The following is an 18,237-nucleotide window of genomic DNA, read 5'->3' as shown; positions in this document are numbered from 1 at the left end:
GCATACCAGTCAATTCAAACTGGGGAGATGCTGTTCACCTGCTCAGACTGTGGGAATGTGTTTACTCAGTCAGCTATTCTGAAGGAACACCAGCGAGTTCACACTGCGGAGAGGCCATTCATCTGCTCAGACGGTGCGAAGACATTCACTCGATCGTCCAACCTACAAATCCACCAGCGAGTTCACACTGTGGAGAGACCATTCATCTGCTCTTCGGTGCGAAAAAATTCACTCGTTCGTCCAACCGACAAATCCACCAGCGAGTTCACGTGGAGGAAAATAAATAAGATGCAATCTTTTCAATGATTTTAAGTTCCTCGGCACTGAGCATCTTATTTTCCCCATGTGTGTCCAGTCCCTATACATCTCCACCTCCCCCCCACAGGAAGGCCTAAAACCTCCCCGTTTCTTTCTGGACACCAGACCGACCACACTCTTGTCCACACTCAATAATTTTTCATTTGGCTCCTCCATTTCCTTCAAACAAAAGTGGTGGCCATGGGCACTCGCTGTGGTCCCAGCTGAGCCTACCTGCTTCAGGCTGTGTTCCAATCCTGCACCGGTGTCACTCCTTCATTTTTCCTATGCTGCATTGACGACCTACGTCAGGATGCTGTTCATCGACTATAGCTCAGCATTTCATACCATCACCCCCACAATCTGATTGAGAAGTTGCAGAACCTGGGCCCTTGTACCTCCCTCTGCAATTAGATCCTCGACTTCCTAACCAGAAGAGCACAATCTGTGTGGACTGGTGATAACATTTCCTCCTCGTTGTCGATCAACACTGGCACACCTCAGGGGTGTGTGCTTAGCCCACTGCTCTACGCTCTGTATACACATGACTGTGTTGCTAGGCATAGCTCAAATATCACCTGTCATTTTGCTGACGATACAACCAATGTTAGTAGAATCTCGGGTGGGCATACAGGAGGGAGATAAGTCAACCAGCAGAGTGGTGTCGCAGCAACAACCTGGCACTCAATGTCAGTGAGACGAAAGAGCTAATCGTGGACTTCAGGAAGGATAAGATGAAGGAACACATACCAATCCTCATAGAGGGATCAGAAGTGGCGAGAGTGAACAGTTTCAAGTTCCTGGGTGTCAAGATCTCTGAGGATCTAACCTGGTCCCAAAATATCGATGCAAGACAGCGGCTCTACTTCATTAGGAGTTTGAAGAGATTTGGTACATCAACAAATACACTCAAAAACTTCTACATTTGGACTTTGGAGGGCATTCTGACAGACTGCATCACTGTCTGGTTTGGGGGCGGGGGGGGTGTTAGTGGAGGTCAATGGACAGGACCGAAAGAAGCTGCAGAAAGTTGTAAATATTTTCAGCTCCATCTTGTGTACTAGCCTACAAAGTACCCAGGACATCTTCAGGGAGCGGTGTCTCAGAAAGGCGGCATCCATTATTAAAGACCTCCAGCACCCAGGGTATGGCCTTTTCTCACTGTTACCATCAGGTAGAACATACAAGAGCCTGAAGGCACATACTCAGCGATTCAGGAACAGCTTCTTCCCCTCTGCCATCTGATTCCTAAATGGATATTGAATCTTTGGACACTACCTCACTTTTTTTTAAGATACATTATTTCTGTTTTTGCACGTGTTTTTTTTTAATCAATTCAATATATGTAATTGATTTACCATTTATTTATTATTCTTGCTATTATTATTACTCTACTAGATTGTGTATTGCATTGAACCGCTGCTGCTAACTTAACAAATTTCAATTCACATGCCAGTGATAATAAACCTGATTCTGACTGCACATGTTACCTCCTGGACCAAAGTTAAGCAAGTCGGCTTCATCAATTTTGCCTGTAAATTTCACCCTGTCCTTAAATTCATCTCGTCCATTATTCCCTTCCCCTTTTCGATCTCACTGTCTCTAGCTCTGGTGACAGTTTATCCATTGATGTCTATTACAAACCTACTGAAATGGACTCTACCTCTTTTACAAGTTGTTACTTATAAAAATGCCACCCCTTCACTGGTGGCCAGTGCGATCATGTTTGCTGTTGTGTGCTGGGGCAGCAGGCTGAGGGTAGCAGACACCAACAGAATCAACAAACTCATTCGTAAGGCCAGTGATGTTGTGGGGATGGAACTGAACTCTCTCACGGTGGTGTCTGAAAAGAGGATGCTGTCTAAGTTGCATGCCATCTTGGTCAATGTCTCCCATCCACTACATAATGTACTGGGTGGGCACAGGAGTACATTCAGCCAGAGACTCATTCCACCGAGATGCAACACAGAGCGTCATAGGAAGTCATTCCTGCCTGTGGCCATCAAACTTTACAACTCCTCCCTTGGAGGGTCAGACACCCTGAGCCGATAGGCCGGTCCTGGACTTACTTCATAATTTACTGGCATAATTTACATATTACTATTTAACTATTTATGGTTCTATTACTATTTATTATTTATGGTGCAACTGTAACGAAAACCAATTTTCCCCCGGATCAATAAAGTATGACTATGACTATGACTATTCCTCCGTCTCTGCCGCAACTGCTCTCAGGACGTTGCCTGTCATTACAGAATGAAGGCGATGTCCTCATTCCTCAAAGAGAGGGGCTTCCTTTCCTCCACCAGCAACGCTGCGCTCAACCGCATCTCTCCCATTTTGCACACATCTGCCCTCACCCCATCCTCCTACTACGCCACCAGGGATACAGAGAGAGGATTCCTCTTGTCCTCACCGACCACCCCACAATCGCCTGTGTCCAGCACATAATTCTCTGTAACATTTGCCACCTCCGGCAGGATCCCAGCAGCAAGCACATCTTTCCCTCCCCCTCAACACGTTTTGCTTTCCACAGAGATCGCTCCCTACGTGACTCCCTTGTCCATTCTCCCCTCCCGACTGATCTCCATTCTGGCACTTATCCTTGCAAGTGGAACAAGTGCTACACCTGCCGCTTCACCTCTTCTGTCACTACCATTCAGGTCTCCAAACAGTCCTTCCAGGCGAGGCGACACTTCAGCTGTGAGTCGGTTGGGGTTTTCTATCATATCTGCTGTGACTTCCTGTATATTGGTGAGACCTGACGTAGACTGGGACACCGCTTCGCCAAGCACCGCCGCTCCGCCCGCCAGAAAAAGCAGGATCTCCAAACGGCTACCAGTTTTAATTCAAATGTTTCAAAGGTACATTTAATGTAAGAGAAATTGCAAGGCCCCTTGATCTGCTGTGTAGGGATTTACTGTCAACAGAACGCAATGCCAGCAACAGGACGAATGTCTTAGCCATCAAAGATCACTACACCAGATATGCACAGGCTTTCCCTACCAACGATCAGAGGGTGTCCACGGTGATCCCCAGCCCGAGATGTTTCATCGGACCGTATTAGACTTGCTCGGAAACTTGGAAATCAGTAAGAAGAGCAATTGGAGTCAACATATTGGACATTTGTTCCACTGCTACAACTCTACATGACAAGAAGCTACCGGGTACTCGCCATATTATCTCTTGTTTGGGCGCAAGGCAATGTCGCCCATCGACCTTTATTTTGGGACTGAGGAGAAAGACCGACCATCGAAGACTTATCTGAAGAATGTGTCTGATATGAGAAGGGGGTTGATAAAAGTCTTATGAACTAGCAGAATCAAGGAAATAAGAGGAGCTATGATCAAAACGTTAGGATCTCCCAACTCATGCCGGGAGACAGAGTCCTCAGAAGGGATTTGGGGCTACCTGGCTGAACGCTGAGTCGCTTCGCCCTGTGTAGTGGAGAGTCAGATGCTAAACGTAGCAGTTTTCAGGGTGAAACCAGAGGATGGGAACGGGCCTGTCAAGATTCACCATCGGAACCACCTTCTGCCTCTGGGACAAGAGGAGCAGGATGACCCAGAGCCCGCCCTGGAGCCGACACCTAGTAAGAGGATTCTATGGCGATGTGGAGCGACTGAAGGATAGATTATACTGGCCCCGTCTCTGGATGAGATACTGATCCGACCAAGGCCGGGGTGATCGAAGGAGGAGCAGCGAAGGGGAAACCGACCGTGATCTCCAACTTGTGCACAATAGACTGTTTCATTAAAGTGGACCCTCCCCCTTTCTTTTGCGTTTTCTTTACTAACCCTTTAGTCAAATTTGGAATTATAAAGCTCAATCGTTCAATTGTGTTTGGTGTCCAGTCTGTTATTTCGTGGTATTGATTTGTATCAGGGAAACAAATCACGCAGCATCCACCCAAACAGGGAGTTTCGGGGGAGCTCACACGTTCGGCGGGGCCAGAGATGGTCTTTCCTGGACGTAGGTAGCCGAACGGAACCTGGGTGTTTCACCGTCATCTACCTATTGCAGCGAGCTCACTCCGACCTGGATGATGATGGTGGCCTTCTGAGAATCACATTTTTAGAAATTTCTCCAGTGCCTTCAGTTCAGTCCAGCCATGTCACCTGCGCAAGAAGCTGCAAAGGATTGGCGTAGACAAATTCACTATCTCCTGGATCACTGCCTTCCTGACTGATGGACACCAGTTTGTACCGCTGGGTGGTTCTCTGCCTGAGGTGGAAGTGGGTGACACTGGAGCCCCACAAGGGACTGTCCTGTCTCCGTTTCTGTTCACACTGAACACCTCAGACTTTCAATGTGACTCTGAGTCTTGTCACTTGTAGAAGTTCTCTGATAACTCTGCGGTAGTTGGGTGCATCAGAGACGGGCGGGAGTCGGAGCACAGAGGACTGGTGGACAGGATTGTGAAATAGTGCGGGAGGAATCACCTGCTCCTGAATATGTACAAAACCAGGGAAATGGTGATTTTGGAGGAAGAGGAGGGTGACGAGTCCTGTATACATTCTGGGAGAAGACGTTGCGGTAGTGGAGGAGTACAAATACTTGGGAGTTCACCTCAGCAATAGACATGAACTGGAAAACCAAGAGTAAGACTGTTTGCAAGAGGGGTTGAGCGGACTCCATTTTCTAAGGAAGCGGAGATCCTTGAATGTGTGAGGCAGGATGTTGGAGATCTTTTACCAGTCTGTTGCAGCGAGTCTTTGCGGCTTTATGCTGGGGAAGCAGCATCGGAGATGTGATGCAAAAAGACAAAATAAACTCATCAAAAAGGTTGGAACTGTCCTTGGCCAAAACCGGGATCTTTCGAGTTAGTGGTGGAGAGGAGGTCACTAAACAAATGGTATTTCGTTACGGACAATAGGGCACATCCTCTCCATGACCTACCGCATAGGCAGCGGGGACTCAGCACCTCTGTCACAAGGATCGTTACAGAAGAGCTTTCCTATCAAATGCAATAAACATATCCAACAGTTCGTCTGCTAATCTGCCACCCACAGCCTCTTCCACCAGGAATCAGACTGCTTAACTCACGCTGATTTGAGTGTATTTCTATGTTACATTTACTGTTCTGTTTACTATAAATTATTATAAATTACTATGATTGCACATTGCACACTTAGACGGAGGCGGTGGCGTAACGTAAACATTTTTACTCCACATGTATGTGAAGGATGTAAGAAATAAAGTCAATTCAATACATCTTTCTGCGACATATCAGAGTTCAATAGTCTCTGCAATACTGTTTCATACATTGGTGCAGTATTATTGGGTATATTATTATCTCTATTTTTAGTAAAGTCTGCACACTGCTATGTGTGATTTTAAATATTGCTGCTGTAACGACAGAATTACCCAGTCAGGATCAATATTTATTATTATTATTATTATTCTCCAGCAACTTCACTGCTCTTGACTTTACTCCTCCTCCTCTCCCGTTTTCACCGATCACCTCATCTCCCCCCACATTCTGACTCCCTCCCTTTCTTTCCAGTCCTGAAGAAGGGTCTCAGTCTGAAACGCCGCCTGTTCACTCCTCTCCATAGTTGCTGTCCGCCCCCCCCCCCCATGAGTTCCTCCAGCATTTTCTGTGCGTTGCTTTGGATTTCCGCATCTGCAGATTTTCTCCCGTTTAAACCAACGCGCATGCGTAGTCCTCGCCACCAATCCCGAATAACGCGCATGCGCGGAGTAGAGGCGAGGCCGGCAACGCTCGGACGCAGGTAAGAGTGGGTTCCGTGGGGCCTCTTATAATCACCGGCGTCTGAAACGCGACCGAAGGACAATTACTGTGATTTCCAGTCACACTGGTGCTGCACCCCACGACAGTCCTGGTCTTTTCCCTCTCTCTCAGCCCCACGATCCGTACCCGGGCTTCAGGCAGCTTTCGACTCGTGGGTGGTGCCCCCAGTTTAGCAGCACATGCGCATTCCTGGATCATTCGATGCTGATCAGGGAGGTTTCTCTTCGCGAGGGCTTCTGGGTAAAGAGGCAGCCATGGGCGATAGTACCGGCGTTGTCCCACACAGTCGAAGTGCGAGTGGATGTATCTCCCAAACGCTGCCGAGCTCCAGCTATGTAAATCCGAGGATTATGAACTCGAAACAAAAATATAGTTCCCAGTGCTGTATGGAAATAAAACCTTCCGTCAGATTCAGTTCTCTCTGGGTAAATAATGATATGAAACACCTTTGCCTCGATGAGAAGCGACTTGTGGTTTTCACATCACAAAAGTGCCGCACTCCAATGAGAATAACCACTGCCCTCCACTTTATATTCTTTGGCATTGCCATCGATGGGTTCATCACTGTCAGTCAGCTGGTGGGAGACGATCCAAGTAATTGGTAAATCACCAGGATCGTACATTTAGTAACAACTGCTCTTTGTAGTGTTGCGGAACATGAGCAGAACTTGAAATAATACCAAAGGACAGAGACAAATTGAGCCAAGTCATAGGTTGATTGAAGTCAGAAATAGCTCATTCTCATACAGACAGGAAAACATTCAGCGAATTTGATGGTCAGTCAGAATGTCTGATCCGTGCCTTGTTAGAAGATGAGTGCATATAGAAACAGAAATCTACAACATATTACAGGCCCTTCGACCCAGGTTGTGCCATCCATGTAACCTATTCTAGAAACTCCCTCGGATTTCCCAACTGCATTGCACTCTGTTTCTAAGCTGCATGTACATATCTAACAGTCTCTCAAAATCTCTATGGTATCTGCCTCTACCATCATTGCTGGCAGTGCATTCCATGCACCTACTACTCTCTGTGTGAAAAACCTACGTCTGACATCCCCTTTGACCCTACTTCCAAGCCCCTTAAAACTATGCCCCTCGTGTTTGCCAGTTCAGCCCTCGGAAAAAGCCTCTGACTATCCACACGATCAATGCCTTTCATCATCTTATACACATCTATCAGGTCACCTCTCATCTTCCGTCGCTCCAAAGTTCCCTCAACCTATTTTCGTAAGGCAGGTTCTCCAATCCATGCAATATCCTTGTAAATCTCCTCTGCACTCTTTCTATAGTATCCACATCTTTCCTGTAATATTCTTAAAGTGGGGTATAAAGAAGGTTTTATATAGCTGTAACATTACCTCACCACTCTTGAACTCAGTTCCATGGTTGATGAAGGCTTTATTCACAACAGTGTCGATCAGCGCTGCAGCTTTGAGTGTAAAATTGACATGGACCCCAAGATCTCCCTCATCCTGCACACTGCCAAGAGCCCTAACATAATATTGCATTCTGTCTTCATATTTGATGTACCGAAATAAACCACAGCACACTTATCCCCATCTGCCAGTTCTGCATCCTATCGATGGCCTGCTGTAGCTTCTGAACAACTGTCCAGACTATTCACAACACCCTCAATTTTTGTGTCATCTGCAAACTTACTAACCCACCCTTCTACTTCCTCATCAAGATCATTTATAAAAATCACAGAGAGAAGGCGTCTCAGAACACATCCCTGCAGAACACCAGTGGTCACCGTCCTCCAGGCAGTTTACAAACCATCTACAACCACCTTTTGGCTTCTGTGGGCAAGCCAATTCTGGATCCATAAAGCAAGGTCTACTTGGATACTTGCCTCATTACTTTCTGAATGAGCCTCACATGAGGAATCTTATCAAAAGTCTTATTGAAAGCCATGTACACTACATCCAATACTCTACCTTCATCAGTGTATTTTGTCACGTTCCCCGTGACGGGTTAAAGAACCAGCAGAAATGGAAAACACTTTGGAATCCAGTATTGCTATTAACTAATGATATTTATTAGTAACTACGCAATACAGTAATATAAATGTACATACATCAAACAGGTTAGCAATGATTATATATAAGTAAGTGTGGAATATATATGAAAACCAAGCTTCTTCAAATGTAGGGGTAAATAGATAGTCTTACGATGATGAGTAAAGTTCAGTTCAGTTCGTGGTATTGAGTTGAGTAGTGATGGAGAGAGAGGGAGGGAGAAATTTGCATCTTCAGGCGAGTTGACGCCGTCGATCTTCCCGTTGTCCTCCAAAATCCTTTAAAAGTCACCAACTGTGACCACAGCAAAGGGGACCGTTCTTCTGTGGTGGAGCTATCAACCCAGACGAGGATTGGACACACAAATAACTCCCCACCGGTCACACCTTCTCCACACTGCGAGAGCCACTGATTGATCCGCCTGATCAATCCTCCAAAACCCACTTTTTCTGTGGCCACAACAAAGCTCATTCTGTGTCCAAAAACCATGTGTCTCCGGTCTATCATCTGACCCTTCTATTTATCTCCCTGTACTGAGTACCAACTGTCTCTCAAATCAGCTCCTCCCTTCTCTCCCTGTGTAAGAATGTACAAGCAGGCCACGTCCTTGTCGAAATGTAAACGTGCTGCCGAAAAATCATAACACCTTCTCAAAGCACTTGAACCACAGGGGGACCAATATCCTTTCAGGGAGGTTTGTTAGTGCTATTGGGGAGGCTTTAAACTAGATTTGCAGAGGGATGGGAACCAGAGTGCCAGAGCTGAAAGTGTGGCTGGGGTGAAAGTAAATGATGTTAAAAATTCAAGCAAAGCCGCAAATAGAAAGGTTGTGAGTGGTGGTAAAAATCTTCTGAGGTGTATATATTTCAATGCTAACAGTATTGCGGGGAAAGCAGACGAGTTGAGAGTGTGGATTGACACATGGAATTATTACGTTATAGCAATTAGTGAAACTTGGCTACAGGAGGGGCAGGACTGGCAGCTTAATATTCCAGGGTTCCGATGTTTCAAATGTGATCGAGGCAGAGGAATGAAAGGTGGGGGTGTAGCATTGCTTGTCAGGGAAAATGTTACAGCAGTGCTCAGGCAGGACAGATTAGAGGGCTTGTCTACTGAGTCCTTATGGGTGGAGCTGAGAAACAGGAAAGGTATGGCTACATTAGTGGGGTTGTATTATAGACCACCCAATAGTCAGCGAGAATTGGAGGAGCAAATCTGCAGAGAGATAGCAGGCAACTGCAGGAAACATAAGGTTGTGGTGGTAGGGGATTTTAATTTCCCACATATTGATTGGGACTCCCATACTGTTAGGGGTCTAGATGTTTAGAGTTTGTAAAATATGTTCAGGAAAATTTTCTAAATCAACATATAGAGGTACCAATTAGAGGGGACGCAATATTGGATCTCCTGTTAGGAAACGAGTTAGGACAAGTGACGGAAGTGTGTGTAGGGGAGCACTTTGGTTCCAGTGATCATAACACTATTAGTTTCAACTTGTTAATGGACAAGCATAGATCTGGTCCTAGGGTTGAGGTTCTGAACTGGAAGAAGGCCAAATTTGAAGAAATGAGAAAGGATCTAAAAAGCGTGGATTGGGACAGGTTGTTCTCTGGCAAGGATGTGATCGGTAAGTGGGAAGCCTTCAAAGGAGAAATTTTGAGAGTGCAGAGCTTGTACGTTCCTGTCAGGATTAAAAGCAAAGTGAATAGGAATAAGGATCCTTGGTTTTCAAGGGATATTGCAACTCTGATAAAGAAGAATAGAGAGTTGTATGACATGTATAGGAAACGGAGTAAATAAGGTGCTGTTGAAGATCAGAGTGGTCAGCTATGTGCGGAACCAAAAGAAATGAGGGAGATCTTAAATGGGATTTTTGCATCTGTATTTGCTAGGGAAACTGGCATGAAGTCCATGGAATTAAGGGAAACAAGTAGTGAGATCATGGAAACTGTACAGATTGAAAAGGAGGAGGTCCTTGCTGTCTTGAGGAAAATTAAAGTGGATAAATCCCCAGGACCTGACAGGGTATTCCCTCGGACCTTGAAGGAGACTAGTGTTGAAATTGCAGGGGCCCTGGCAGATATATTTAAAATGTTGATGTCTACGGGTGAGGTGCTGGAGGATTGGAGAATGGCTCATGTTGTTCCGTTGTTTAAAAAAGGATCGAAAAGTAATCCGGGAAATTATAGGCCGGTAAGGTTGACGTTGCTAGTAGGTAAGTTATTGGAGGGAGTACTAAGAGACAGAATCTACAAGCATTTGGATAGACTGGGACTTATTAGGGAGAGTCAACATGGCTTTGTGCGTGGTAGGTCATGTTTGACCAATCTATTGGAGATCTTTGAGGAGGTGACCAGGAAAGTGGATGAAGGGAAGGCAGTGGATATTGTCTACATGGACTTCAGTAAGGCCTTTGACAAGGTCCGTCGCTATGTATACATGGAGAGGTGGAAAATTGGATTAGACATTGGCTCAATGGAAGAAGCCAAAGAGTGGTAGTAGAGAATTGCTTCTCCGAGTGGAGGCCTGTGACTAGTGGTGTGTCACAGGGATCAGTGCTGGGTCCATTGTTATTTGTCATCTATATCAATGATCTGGATGATAATGTGGTCACAGTTTGAGGATAAAGGGGAAGCCTTTTAGGACCGAGATTAGGAAAAACTTTTTCACACAGAGAGTGGTGAATCTGGAATTCTCTGCCACAGGAAACAGTTGAGGCCAGTTCATTGGCTATATTTAAGAGGGAGTTAGATATGGCCCTTGTGGCTAAAGGGATCAGGGGGTATGGAGGGAAGGCTGGTACAGGGTTCTGAGTTGGATGATCAGCCATGATCATACTGAATGGCGGTGCAGGCTTGAAGGGCCGAATGGCCTACTCCTGCACCTATTTTCTATGTTTCTAAATTGGATCAGCAAATTAGGTGTAGTGGACAGTGAGGAAGGTTTTCAAGCTTACAGAGGGACTTGGACCAGCTGGAAAAATGAGCTGAAAAATGGCAAATGGAGTTTAATACAGACAAGTGTGAGGTATTGCACTTTGGAAGGACAAACCAAGGTAGAAAATACGGGGTTAATGGTAAGGCACTGAGGAGTGCAGTGGAACAGAGGGATCTGGGAATACAGATACAAAATTTCCTAAAAGTGGCGTCACAGGTAGATAGGGTGGTAAAGACAGCTATTGGTACATTGGCCTTTATTAATCAAAGTATTGAGTATAAGAGTTGGAATATTATGATGAAGTTGTATAATGCATTGGTGAGGCCGAATCTGGAGTATTGTGTTCAGTTTTGGTCACTAAATTACAGGAAGGATATTAATAAGGTTGAAAGAGTGCAGAGAAGGTTTACAAGGATGTTGCCGGGACTTGAGAAACTCAGTTACAGAGAAAGGTTGAATAGGTTAGGACTTTTTTCCCTGGAGCGTAGCAGAATGAGGGGAGATTTGATAGAGGTATATAAAATTATGATGGGTATTGATAGAGTGAATGCAAGCGGGCTTTTTCCACTGAGGCAAGGGGAGAAAAAAAACAGAGGACATGGGTTAAGGGTGAGGGGGGAAAAGTTTAAAGGGAACATTAGGGGGGGCTTCTTCACACAGAGAGTGGTGGGAGTGTGGAATGAGCTGCCGGACGAGGTGGTAAATGCGGGTTCTTTTTTAACATTTAAGAATAAATTGGACAGATACATGGATGGGGGGTGTATGGAGGGATATGGTCTGTGTGCAGGTCAGTGGGACTAGGCAGAAAATGGCTTGGCACAGTCAAGAAGGGCCAAAAGGCCTGTTTCTGTGCTGTAGTTTTTCTATGGTTTCTAAAGCAGTCTTCATATCTCTCTCTCTCTTTTTTCAAAAGCACGGTTCATAGGGGTAATTCAGGACCCTGTCACAGTTTTGTTAAATCCTCAAAGAATTCAATCAGGTTTATAAGGCATGATCTGCCCTAGACAGAGTCATGCTGACTATCCCACATCAGATTATGCTTCTTCAAATGCTCATAAATACTGCATCTTAGGATCTTCTCCAACAACTTGCCCTCCACTGAAGTAAGAACCACTGGTCTGTAATTTCCTGGATTATCTCTACTCCCTTTCTTGAGAAGGGAACAATGTCTTCTAATCCTCTGGTACGTTTCCTCTCCCTGTTGATGTGCAAAGATCATCGCCAGAGGCTCAGCAATTTCCTCCCTCACTTCCCACAGTAGCCTGGGGTATATCTCAAGTTGAGTACCCCCAACTTGAGCTGAATTTGGTAAAATTGTGATGCCAGAGCTCATATTCAGAGATCATATAGAAATGTGTAAAATTATGAAAGGAATAGTAAGATAGAGGCAGGAAAAGTTGTTTCCACTGGTAGATGAGACTAGAACTAGAGGACATTGCCTCAAGGTTCGGGGGAAATTGAGATTGAGATGAATGAAGGAGTGGAAGCTACCTCAGTAAAAATATTTAAGACAAGGTTGGATAGGTTTTGACATAGTAGGGGAATTAATGGTTGTGGGGAAAAGGCAGGTCGGTGGAGATGAGTCCATGGTCAGATTGGCCATGATCTTATTCAATGGTGGAGCAGGCTCAAAGGGCCAGATGGCCGACTCCTCCTATTTCTTATGTTCTCACCACAGACTAAAGTCTCTCCTGAAATATTGTCCTTCACCCATTGATGTCTTTTCCAAATATTTTTACAGGTTTGAAATGGCAGAACACTTGTGTACGGGAATCACAACCATAACACATCGGTTTTGCTGACTCTGTCTGGATATTTAAGGAGTGACCAGATATTTTCTTTGCAACACCAACACATCTGCTGTCGACCCTTGGAGATGAAGAAGTATCTCATCCCAGATGGTAATTTATTCTGTCTCTGAAATGAAGTTTTCTGTTTTCACTCTGTGAAACTCACTGGAACCGGGAGCTGAGAACACACCAGCATTTGTTCACTCGAGATCAGTTCTTCAACTGCATTGATTGTACAAGGAATTCAAACGTCTGACTTTCTGAATTGCCAGAGAATTGATTGCAGTGAGATATCATTCTCCTTCTCTCAGTGTGGGAAGGGATTCACTCACAGGCTACCCACAGACACACCAGTGAGTTCACCATGGGGAGAGGCCATTCACCCGCTCAGTGTGAGGGAGGGGAACCACTCAGTCATCCATTCTGAAGATACATCAGCAAGTACACAGCATAGTGAGATGCTCCACCTGTTCTGCAAGCAGGAAGCCATTCTGTAATTGATGATAAAGATACATCAGAAAATTCACCAGTGAGGGGACATTGACCTGCTCGGACGGTGGAAAGGTATTCACACACTCAACCACGCCACAGTGACACCAGCGAGTTCACACGGGGAGAAGCCATTCACCTGCTCTGAATGTGAGAAGGGGTTCACTCAATCATCTGAACTGAATGAACACCAGCGAGTTCACACTGAGAAGATGCCGTTCACCTGCTCAGACTGTGGGAAAGGATTCATTCAGTCATCCGATCTACTGACACACCAACGAGTTCACACTGGGGAGAAGCCATTCACATGCTCTGAATGTGGAAAGGGATTTGCTCAATCGTCCACATTACATAGACACCAGCGAGTTCACACTGGGGAGAGGCCATTCACCTGCTCAGACTGTGGGAAAGGATTCATTCAGTTATCTGACCTACTGACACACCAGCGAGTTCACACTGGGGAGAAGCCATTCACTTGCTCTGAATGTGGGAAGGGATTTTCTCGGTCATCTCGACTGAAGATACATCAGCGAGTCCACACTGGGGAGAAGCCATTTACCTGCTCTGAATGTGGGAAGGGATTTTCTCGGTCATCTGAACTGAAGTTACATCAGCGAGTTCACACTGGGGAGAGGCCGTTCGCCTGCTCAGACTGTGGGAAGGGATTCACTCAATATTCCAACCTACAGAGTCACCAGCGAGTTCACACTGGGGAGAGGCCATTCACCTGCTCAGACTGTGGGAAAGGATTCATTCAGTCAAATCACCTGCTACAACATCAGTTAGTTCACACTGGGGAGAGACCATTCACCTGCTCAGACTGTGGGAAGGGATTCACTCAGTCGTCCCACCTACAGAGACACCAGCGACTTCACACTGGGGAGAGGCCATTCACCTGCTCAAGCTGTGGAAAGGGATTCACTTGCTCTTTTGACCTACAGATACATCAGCGAGTTCACACTGGGGAGAAGCCATTCACCTGCTCTGAATGTGGGAAGTTATTTGCTCGGTCATCTGAACTGAAGTTACATCAGCGAGTTCACACTGGGGAGAAGCCGTTCACCTGTTCAGACTGTGGGAAGGGATTCACTCAATCGTCCAACCTACAGAGACACCAGCGAGTTCATACTGGGAAAGACCATTCACCTGCTCTGAATGTGGGAAAGGATTCATTTGTTCACCTCAGCTGAAAGAACATAAGATTGTTCACACTGCGGAGAGGCCATTCACCTGCTCAGACTGTGGGAAAGGATTCACTCGGCATTCTCATCTACTGACTCACCAGTTGGTTCACACTGGGGAGAGGCCACTCATCTGCTCAGAATGTGGGAAGGGATTCACCCATTCAGCTCAACTGAAGGAACATCAGCGAGTTCACACTGGGGAGAGGCCGTTCATCTGCTCTGAATGTGGTAAGGGATTTGCTGGGTCATTTCATCTGCAGGTACATCAGCAACTTCACACTGGGGAAGGCAATTCACATGCTCTGAATGTGGGAAGGGATTCACCCATTCAGCTTAACTAAGGGAACATCAGTGATTTCACTCTGGGGAATGGCCATTCACCTCCTCTGAATGTGGGATGGGATTCACTTGGTCATCTCGACTGAAGGTGCATCAGCGAGTTCACACTGGGGAGAGGCCATTCACATGCTCTGAATGTGGGAAGGGATTCGCTCAGTCATCCAACCTTGTCAGGCACTACCGAATCACACTAGGTAGAAACTGTTCACCTGCTCAGATTGTGGGAAGGAATTCACTCGGTCATCTGACTTTAAAATTCATTAGCGAATTCACACTGGAGGATGCCACTCACCTGTTCTGAATGTGGGAAAGGATTCACTCAGACATCTCAATTAAGACTATAAGATATAGGAGCAGGAGTAGGCCATTTGGCCTTTCGAGTCTGCTTCGCCATTCGATCATGGGCTGATCCATCCAATTCTTCCAGTCATCCCCACTCCCCTGCCTTCTCCCCATATCCTTTGATATCCTGGCTAATCAAGAACCCATCTCTCTCTGTCTTAAATGCACCCAATGACCTGGCCTCCACAGTTGCTTGTGGCAACAAATTCCATAGATTTACCACCCTCTGACTCAAGTAATTTCTCCTCATCACTGTTCTACATGGATGTCCTTCAATCCTGAAGTCATGCCCTCTTATCCTAGACTCCCCTACCATGGGAAATAACTTTCCCATATCTAATCTGTTCAGAGCCTTTAAGATTCAGAATGTTTCAATGAGATTACCATCTCCCCCCACCCCCCGCCATTCTCCTGAAATACAGGGAATACAGCCAGACGCTTGTCGTACGGTAACCCTTTCATTCCAGGAATCATTCCGGTGAATCTTCTCTAAGCACTGTCCAATGTTAGTCCATCCTTTCTAAAATAAGGAGCCCAAAACTGCACACAATACTCCAAGTGTGGTCTCATGAGTGCCTTATAGAGCCTCAACATCACATCCCTGCTCTTATATTCTGTACCCCAAGAAGTGAATGCCAACATTGCATTCGCCTTCTTCACCACCGACTCATCCTGGAGGTTAACCTTTAGGGTATCGTGCACAAGGACTCCCAATTTCCTTCGTACCTCTGCATTTTGAATTCTCTCCCAAGTTAAATAATAGTCTGCCAGTTTATTTCTTCCACCAAAGTGCATGACCATACACTTTCCAACATTGTATTTCGTTGGCTACTTCTGTGCCCATTCCTCTAAACTATCTAAGTCTCTCTGCAGGCTCTCTGTTTCCTCAGCACTACCCGCTCCTCCACCTATCTTTGTATCATCAGCAGATTTAGCCACAAATCTATTAATCCCATAGTCGAAATCATTGACATACATCGTAAAAAGCAGCGGTCCCAACACCGACCACTGGAACTCCACTGGAAACGGGCAGCCAGACAGAATAGGATCCCTTTATTCCCACTTTCTGTTTTCTGCCAATCAGCCAATGCTCCACCCATGCTAGTAACTTCCCTGTAATTCCATGGGCTCTTATCTTGCCAAGCAGCCTCATGTGTGGCACCTTGTCAAAGGCCTTCTGAAAATCCAAGTACACCACATCCACTGCATCTCCTTTGTCTACCCTGCTTGTAATTTCCTCAAAAATTGCAGTAGGTTTGTCAGGCAGGATTTTTCTGTTTGGAAACCACGCAGGCTGTGGCCTATCTTGTCATGTGCCTCCCAGTATGCCGTAATCTCATCCCTGACAATCAATTTCAGCCAATTCCCAACCACTGATGTCAGGCTAACAGGTCTACAGTTTCCTTTCTTTTGCCTCCCACCCTTCTTAAATAGCGGAGTAACATTTGCAATTTTCCAGTCATCCAGTACAATGCCAGAATCTAGATTCTTGAAGGATTGTTGTTAATGCCTCCACAGTCTCTCCAGCTATTTCCTTCAGAACCTGAGGGTGCATTCCATCAAGTCCAGGAAATTTATCTGCACTCAGAGCAGTAAGCTTCCTAAGCACCTTCTGAGTCGTAATTTTCACTGCACATACTTCACTTCCCTGACACTCTTGATTGTCTGATATACTGCAGTTGTCTTCCACTGTGAAGACTGATGCAAAATACGCATTCCTTTCCTCTGCCAACTCTGTCTCTTATTACAATATCTCCATGATTGATTTCTATTGATCCTATATCTACCCTCAACTCTCTTTTAACCTTTAAATACTTAAAAATACTTTTAGTATCTTCTTTGATATTAGATCTAACATATAGAGAGGCTTTGAGGAAAGAGAAGCAGAATGAACGGTGTAAAGGTGGTAAGGCAGAAGGGCTGAAGTGTGTGTACCTCAATGCAAGAAGCATCAGGAACAAAGGTGATGAACTGAGAGCTTGGATACATACATGGAATTATGATGTAGTGGCCATGACAGAGACTTGGCTGGCACCAGGGCAGGAATGGATTCTCAATATTCCTGGATTTCAGTGCTTTAAAAGGGATTGAGAGGGGGGAAAAGGGGAGGAGGGGGTGGCATTACTGGTCAGGGACACTACTACAGATACAGAAAGAGTGGGTAATGTAGCAGGATCCTCTTTTGAGTCAGTATGGGTGGAAGTCAGGAACAGGAAGGGAGCAGTTACTCTATTGGGGGTATTCTATAGGCCCTCTGGTAGCAGCAGAGATACCGAGGAGCAGATTGGGAGGCAGATTTTGGAAAGGTGCAAAAATAACAGGGTTGTTATCATGGGTGACTTTAACTTCCCTAATATTGATTGGCACCTGATTAGTTCCAGGGGTTTAGATGGGGCAGAATTTGTTAAGTATGTCCAGGACGGATTCCTGTCACAGTATGTGGACAGGCCAACCAGGGGAAATGCCATACTAGATCTAGTACTAGGTAGTGAACCAGGTCAGGTCACAGATCTCTCAGTGGGTGAGCATCTGGGGGACAGTGACCACCGCTCCCTGGCCTTTAGCATTATCGTGGAAAAGGATAGAATCAGAGAGGACAGGAAAATTTTTAATTGGGGAAGGGCAAATGATGAGGCTATAAGGCTAGAACTTGCGGGTGTGAATTGGGATGATGTTTTTGCAGGGAAATGTACTATGGACATGTGGTCGATGTTTAGAGATTTCTTGCAGGATGTTAGGGAAAAATTTGTCCCGGTGAGGAAGATAAAGAATGGTAGAGTGAAGGAACCATGGGTGACAATTGAGGTGGAAAATCTAGTCAGGTGGAAGAAGGCAGCATACATGAGGTTTAGGAAGCAAGGATCAGATGGGTCTTTTGAGGAATGTAGGGAAGTAAGAAAGGAGCTTAAGAAGGGGCTGAGAAGAGCAAGAAGGGCGCATGAGAAGGCCTTGGCGAGTAGGGTAAAGGAAAACCCCAAGGCATTCTTCAATTATGTGAAGAAAAAAAGGATGACAGGAGTGAAGGGAGGACCGATTAGAGATAAAGGTGGGAAGATGTGCCTGGAGGCTGTGGAAGTGAGCGAG

General features: G+C 45.7%; 1 pseudogene; it reads left to right on the top strand.

Moving 5' to 3' along the window:
* Positions 1 to 5,985: 5,985 nt before the first annotated feature.
* LOC140196921 (uncharacterized) lies at positions 5,986 to 17,169 on the top strand (annotated as a pseudogene).
* The last annotated feature ends 1,068 nt before the right edge of the window (positions 17,170 to 18,237 follow it).

This window comes from Mobula birostris, chromosome 4 (assembly GCF_030028105.1).
Source record: "Mobula birostris isolate sMobBir1 chromosome 4, sMobBir1.hap1, whole genome shotgun sequence".
Classification (NCBI taxonomy): Eukaryota; Metazoa; Chordata; class Chondrichthyes; order Myliobatiformes; family Myliobatidae; genus Mobula; species Mobula birostris.
The sequence above is the reverse complement of the archived record's forward strand: the minus strand, read 5'-3'. Positions and strand labels throughout refer to the sequence as shown.